The sequence below is a fragment of the Gossypium hirsutum genome, chromosome D02 (genome assembly GCF_007990345.1).
Source record: "Gossypium hirsutum isolate 1008001.06 chromosome D02, Gossypium_hirsutum_v2.1, whole genome shotgun sequence".
Lineage (NCBI taxonomy): Eukaryota > Viridiplantae > Streptophyta > Magnoliopsida > Malvales > Malvaceae > Gossypium > Gossypium hirsutum.
In genome coordinates this window covers 51,013,074-51,018,875 of record NC_053438.1, presented here as the reverse complement: position 1 = coordinate 51,018,875, position 5,802 = coordinate 51,013,074, and the positions used below count along the sequence as shown (strand labels likewise).

General features: G+C 33.9%; 1 non-coding gene across 1 annotated transcript; it reads right to left on the bottom strand.

Annotated features, from left to right (window-relative positions):
• Nucleotides 1–3,875: 3,875 nt before the first annotated feature.
• LOC121214953 (small nucleolar RNA R71) lies at nucleotides 3,876–3,982 on the bottom strand. Its single transcript, XR_005910689.1, has one exon. It is a non-coding gene; the product is annotated as a small nucleolar RNA R71 (small nucleolar RNA).
• Nucleotides 3,983–5,802: the final 1,820 nt, after the last annotated feature.

The following is a 5,802-nucleotide window of genomic DNA, read 5'->3' as shown; positions in this document are numbered from 1 at the left end:
GAATTTATACTGAATTTTTGTTTAGATTCATTTGAGAAATTAGTAAGGAAAATTGGAAGATTCGCTAATGTGTTGAGAGGAAGCAAAAAATAAGGTGTGGGTCCTAAAATTATAAAATTGTTTGAAAATATTAAACATCATGTTATATATGATAAATTAGCTTGCTTATTGAATTATCTTAATAGCCAAATTATTGGTTTTGTGAGTGGTCGAACCAGGTATGTTTCGAGCCTTAAAAGATTGACATGTTGGCAAAATTGCTAGTTTAATACTATGGATGTTTGATTGAGTTTGTAATTGTATATTTGAGTTATGAGATATGAGAATGTTTAACTGAATGATATAATGTGTTGAGATATTAAGCTTATGTATGATTTAAACGTACGAGATATTTGCTATATTATGTACTGAAAATGGTGCTATTTATGCACAAAGAAAATCCGTAAAGAATGTGAATTTGAACGATATTAATTGATACCAACACAATGGTAATTTGAAAGATTGGAAAACTGTTTCCATTTACTAAAAGTATGTGATTATTGAGGACATGCTGAGCATGTCAAATGAATGTGAAAAGTATTGAGGTATAATTATGTATGAGATTGTGTGACATATTACATATGCAATGGGTTGGGATTTAGTGGTTGACGGAGGAGTTTCATGGAGTACCGGTGACATATTAAGTCCGCATTATTCGTAGCCAGTGTACTGCACCTGGAGCACCGAGGTGATTGGTGATTTTATCGCGTATTATATGTTAATTGCAATTGTATCGCACTATTTGATATCCGGCAAATTTTCTGCATTATTGATTATTCGGTGGTTTTACCACATCGAGCTATGCTCATAATGTTTTGGAGTTTGGCAGACGGGTTTTGGGGAACTCGTGGTGTGTAGCGGATGGTATGGGTAGGAACCTTTTTGCTTTGCATCATGTGTACGACATATTTGAATATTATTGATTTATGCTACGCATTGTATTTGTTGTATTGAATGGTATCATAATTAATGATTGTTCCTCGAATGAATGATGACCTATGCTCATACACCGTTTGACATCATTTGATAATGGCTATGTAATGACATGATATTCCTATGATGGTTCTGTTTTCTTCTTTTAATGCTAATATGTTTCACTGTATTTGATGTTTTTACCCGTTTAAATAATTATTCGACTCACACTGAGCTTTTCATAAGCTCACCTCCCAATAATGATTAAATTTTCAAGTAAATCTTAAAATTAGGATCTGGCTCGGCATTCAGAGAATCACCTTGGACCTCGAACTATTCTTAATAAGTATTATTAAGACTTTATTGGTTTTGGCTTCTAATTTTTAATTATCTCTGATTTGTGGCTTGGTAACTGTAAACTGAAAAATATATAGGATTTTCCTATATAATTCATTACCTTTTTACATAAATTTGTTGTTAAAACCAAGTAATTGTTTAATAAATTAATGAAATATGTGAAAATATGAAATTAGGACATAGAAATTATTAAAATGTGATTTTATACTTTATTATATAGTTTTCATGCATAAAATGGCTTATTTTATATTAATTTGAGCATATTATATTTTTAAGCTATAAAGTGGGCCATGCATGATTGAATTAAATAATAAAATATAAATTTATATTTAATAATTCATTTTTAATATTTCATTAATAAATTGGGTTTTAATTAATTAAGTAAAATGATTAATTAAAGTGGTTAAATTATATTATTTGGTCCTGTAAACTATCTACTATTTTTGGACAGGTCTGAGAGTTTTCTTCTAATTGCAAAACCATCCAAATTGGGGACCAAGTCAACCCAATTTTCGGCTGCACATGGATGTCATAAACCATTTTTTGGTTTAATTATACAAAGTCTTTGAAGAGTTAAAGAAATCAGAGATTTTCCCAAAGATTTGTTGATGACCGAGTCTTAGTCCTAAGTTGTTGTGGCACTCAAATTGACCAAAAATCAAGGGAAAATCAGCCACCTTTCCTCAATTCATGGCCGGACACTCTTGAAGGAAGTTTCAAAGGATGGGCACTCCTATTTTTAGCAAACTAGCTCCTTTGCCTCACCTATAAATAAGAGTTCATTTCTCACTTTTTTAATCATCCCTCATCCCATCATCTATCACTCATTCATCATTCTCTCAACTCTTTTAGCTATATTTCCCCTTCATCATCCTTGCATAAGGATTTTAGCAATTAAGCCTCTTAAAGAACCCTTGGAGAGCCATCAGCAAAGGAGCAATGCACAAAAGCGAAGGAGCCTCGTCAGTCAGAGTCTTGGGTGACAGCCACTTTGAATTGGGTTTAATCTTTCTTTTCTTTAATTTAATATAAAGATGTTTGCTATGTGTTCATTGTTCTTGTTTACAACAATGATAGCTTAATTTTATTTAAGCTATGATGATTATTTTGATTAAATAATATTTATTTGATTCATGCTTATAATGTTTGTGCCTCAATCGATCATGTTTTCAATTAAAATCAAGTTTGTATTTCGTTCATACATTATTGAAATGCACCTGAATTAGCTGAACGATCCTAACCAGACGACGGCTAATGGACACATAATTGAAATGTGGATGCTTAATTTAGATCCTAACTCGATTGAATTGTATGTTGCATAACAACTCTAACCAAGCTCTGTTATTTGCATAGTTTTTAGATTTGTGTGATTAAATTGTTTCAAACCTAACATGTCCCTGTTACCTCACACGAATGCTAAGAAACCCTCAGTAAAAAAGGTTAGTAAAATGCTTATTTACTAATTAAAGGATTGCGAAAGGACCTAATGTGGTTTCCAAACTCATGAAAGATTGAGTTTCCATGGAATGTTTTTCCAAATGTTATTAAGCATGTTGATAATAAATTGAGTTTAATTAAAGTAATTGTCCTAGTTTATTTATGTTATAATTGTTGCAAATTGTGTTTAATGTTACTAAAATCTATTTCATTCATATAGTTTGCATACTTAGGATAATTTGCATCAGGGATCATTGCATTTAGTTTAATATATTTTAATCACCACTTCTCAATAATATTGTGTTTCTTTTTTACCAAATTGTTAATATAATTTTACAAATTGACTTAGCACAAATACAATCCTTGTGGAGACGATAACTTGAAACTTAATTATTACTTGATAACAATTGTGTACACTTGCACAAACCCCAACGTTATAAGTTTTTGGCACCATTACTGGGGATTGTCAACTGTTGCCATAGTCATTTTTTTCGTGAAATTATTTATTTTCAATTTGATTTATTTCTAACATTACTAACTTATTCTTTTTAATTTTTTTGATTTTCTTTTCACGTGTTTATGAGAAAAGATCAAATTATCGATTTACTCCCTATAACCCTGAAATTGAATAAAATTTCAGACAAAGAAGACGTGAACGAATAGCTCAAAGACAAGTCGAGATGGACCTTGGAAATCAAAATCAAGACCAAGGTAATGAAGTCGACTATGTATGAAATCCTATCCTCATTGTCAATGATAGGGATCGATGCATCAGACAGTATACTATGCCACTTTTCAGTGAGTTAAACCCAAGAATTAAAAGGCCAGATATTGAGGCAACCCAGCTTGAATTGCAACCAGTGATGTTTCAAACGCTACAAACGGTGGGCCAATTTAGTGGTATGCCCTCGGAAGATCCACACCTCCACCTTCGATTGTTTATGAAGGTGAGTGATTCATTCAAGATAGCCAATGTGATTGAAGACGTGCTGAGGTTGAAGATGTTTCCGTACTCGTTTCGAGATCGAGCATGAGTATGACTCAATTCATTTCCACCAAGTTCCATATCTACATGGCAAGAATTAGCAGAGAGATTTTTGGTTAAGTATTTCCCGCCTAGCAAAAACACTAAGTTGAGGAACGAGATCACAACTTTCCAAAAATTGGATGACGAGTCTTTGTATGAGGCTTGGGAGTGATTCAAGGAGTTACTTCGTAAATGTCCTCATCATGGAATTCCTCACTGTATTCAGTTAGAGACATCTATAATGGTCTCAATGCACATACAAGATTGATGGTAGATGCTTCCGTGAATAGTGTAATTTTTTCTAAGTCTTATAATGAGGTTTATGAGATCATCGAGAGGATTGTGAGTAATAACTATCAGTAGCCAACAAATCAAATAGATTTAGGAAGACACATAGCTGGAGTTCATGAAGTTGACTCTCTCACTTCATTATCAGCTCAGGTATCATCTATTTCCTCTATGTTAAAACAGTTAACCGCTAATAGTACTAATAATTTTGCAGCTCAGGCACCAAGTCTGTTTGTAATATTTTTCTATGTGTACTGTAGGAAAGGTCATTCTTTTGAGAATTGTCCATCAAATCCCGAGTCAGTGTACTATATGGGCAACCAATATCAAAATAAGAATGCAAAAGGACCCCAGTCTAACTTCTACAATCCTTCATGGCGTAATCATCCTAACTTTTCTTAGAGCAACCAAGGAAATGGATCGAACAATATAGCAAATACCCAACCAATCTCAAGAGTTTAATCAGCAAGCTCTCAAACCACTTCAAACTGAGGCATCAAACAATTTGGAGAACTTGTTGAAAGCGTATATGGCAAAGAATGACGCTTTGATCCAAAGCCAAGTAGCAACACTGAAAAATTTGGAAAACTGAATGGGTCAGTTGGCTACGGAGCTTCGTAATAGACTGCAAGGAACCTTACCGAGCAATACTGAGAATCTAAGAAATTTGGGTAAAGAATATACCAAGGTAGTGGCATTGCGAAGTGGTAAGACTCTTGAACCCCGATTGATTGATGTCGAAGATGAGCACGTTGAAAACGAGAAAAGTCAACCAGATGTTGAAGGTCCTACACCAAAGGAATCAGAATCTACAAATTCTGACAAGGTAAACCCTAACTTAGTGAATTTAGATATTTTAACATCTACTTTGGATGCAGATTTACCTACTAAGAAAACTTGTCTGGTTCAACCGAAAGTTCCATCACCTCCATATCCGCAAAGATTGCAGCAACACAAATAGAAATATGAGGTGCAATTCAAGAAGTTTTTGGATGTTTTGAAGCAGATACATATGAATAGTCCGTTGGTGGAGGCTTTAGAACAAATGCCAAATTATGTGAAGTTTATGAAGGATATACTGTCCAAGAAGAAATGACTGAGTGAGTATGAGATTGTTGCCTTGACAAAAGAGTGCAATGCGTTCCTGTAGAACAAACTGCCACCGAAATTAAAAGACCCAAGAAGCTTTACTATACCCTATAACAGTGGTAAATCTTATTGTGGTAAAGCTTTGTGTGACTTAGGAGCGAGTATCAACTTGATGGCTAAGTCTATTTTCAAGATGTTAGGGATAGGTAAAGTAAGACCTACAACTGTGATGCTTCAGCTAGCGGATCGATCGTTACCATATCCCGAAGGAAAGATCGATGATGTTTTGGTAAGAGTCGATAAATTTATTTTTCTGCTGGTTTCATTATTTTAGATTTTGAAGCAGATAAGGAAGTGTTAATTATCCTTGGAAGACCTTTCCTAGCCATGGGGAGCATGTAACTTTTAACATTCTTAAAGCGATGAAATTTTCCGACAGAGGAGTGTTCAGTTATGGAAGAGATAGAAACCAAGGTTTTGAATAAAATTTTGAAGAAGATCCATTGGAGAAAGCCTTAGATCTTGACCCTTTGGAGGATGAACAAGGTGAAGAAAACATGGCTTTGATGGAAGCCAATTTGGGAAATTTTATTCAATCCACACAGTTTGAACTGTTGGATTTAGAAGTTAGAGAATTTGTGCAACCCAAGTTG